Genomic DNA, 1,863 nt, shown 5'->3' with positions numbered 1-1,863 from the left:
GCACAATATATTATTGTTGGCTGTAGGTTCAGTGTATAGTATTGTACAACAGATTTCTAGAGCTTATTCATCTTTCTTAACTGAAACTGTATGCCCTTGATTAGTAATTCCCCATTTCCCCAGCTGCTGGCAACCACCATTCCACAATCTGAGTCTAAGAATTTGACTGCTTTAGATCCCTCATATAAGTGAATTATGCAGTATTTGTCTTTCTGTGACTGGCTCATTTCACTTAGCATAATGTCCTCAAGTTTTATCCATGTTGTAGTATATTGCAGAATTTCCTTCTTTTTAATTTTTTTTTAATGTTTGTTTATTTTTGAGAGAGAGACAGAAAATGAGCTGGGGAAAAGGCAGAGAGAGAGCGAGAATCCCAAGCAGGCTCCAGGCTCTGAGTGGTCAGCACAGAGCCTGATGCAGAATTTGAACCCACCAACCGTGGGATAATGACCTGAGCTGAAGTCAGACTCGTAACCAACTGAGCCACCCAGGCACCCCTCCTTCTTTTTAAAGGCTGAATAGTATTTCATTGTATGTATCGTCTACATTTTGTTTATCTGTCTGCCTGTCAAGGACATTTAGGTTGTTTCCACATCTTGGTTACTGTGAATAGTGCTGCAATGAACATGGGTATGCTAATATCTCTTCAAGATGTTGATTTCAATTCTTTTGGATAAATAGCCAGAAGTGAGATTGCTGGGTCATAGTATAATTTCATTTTTAATTTTTTGAAGAACCTCCATATTCTTTTCCATAGTGGCTGCCCCGTTTTGCTTTCCTACCAACAGAGTGCAAGTGTTCCAATTTCTTTTTTTTTTTTAAGTTTTTATTTAAATTCCAGTTAGTTAACTCACAGTGTAATAATAGTTTCAGTTGTACAATTTAGTGATTCAACACTTCCTTACAACACCAGGTGCTCATCACAACAAGCATCCTCCTTAATCCCCATCATCTATTTAGCCCATCCTCCCTCCCCCCTCCCATTTGGTAACGATCATTTTCTTCTCTATGGTTAAGAGTCTGTTTCTTGGTTTGCCTATCTCTCTCTCTCTCTTTGGCTTCCATTTTCTCCCTATCCTTGACAATACTTCTTCCTCTTCTTCTTCTTCTTCTTCTTCTTCTTCTTCTTCTTCTTCTTCTTCTTCTTCTTCTTCTTCTTCTTCTTCTTCTTCTTTTTCTTTTATTTTTTTGCATGTAAGCTTCATACCCAGTGTGGAGCCCAATGTGGGGCTTGAACTCACGCCCCTGAGATCAAGACCTGAGCTGAGATCAAGAGTTGGATGCTTAACTGACTGAAACACCCAGGCACCCCTCAACAAAACTTCCTGTCTTGTTTTGTTTAAAAAAATTTTTTTTAATGTTTATTTTTTATTTTTGAGAGAGAGAGAGAGAGAGAGAGAGAGAGACAGCGTGTGAACAGGGGAGGGGCAGAGAGAGAGAAGGGGACACAGAATCCAAGAGCCTGTTCTGAGCGGTCAGCACAGAGCCCAACGCAGGGCTCAAACTCACAAACCATAAGATCATGACCTAAGCCGAAGTTAGACACTCAACCACCTGAGCCACCCAGGTACCCGTTAAGCATTTTTTTTTTTTTTTGAGAGAGAGAGGAAGAGGGCACAAGTGACTGAGAGGCAGAAAGAGAGAGAGGGATAGAGAGAGAGAGAGAGAAAAGTGGAGATCACCTGGGGCTCGTGTTTTTACCTGAAGTGGGCCTGAGCTCACCCAATGTGGAACTCGAACTCAAGAACCATGAGATTATGACCTGTGCTGAAGTCAGATGCTTAACAACCAAGCCACCCAAGCACCCCTCTTGTTGTCGTGGTTTTTTTACATTTTTTTAATGTTTATTTATTTTTGAGAGAG

The sequence above is a fragment of the Panthera pardus genome, unplaced genomic scaffold (assembly GCF_024362965.1).
Source record: "Panthera pardus isolate Hobbes unplaced genomic scaffold, ASM2436296v1 HiC_scaffold_11, whole genome shotgun sequence".
Lineage (NCBI taxonomy): Eukaryota > Metazoa > Chordata > Mammalia > Carnivora > Felidae > Panthera > Panthera pardus.
This window is presented reverse-complemented; position numbering follows the sequence as displayed.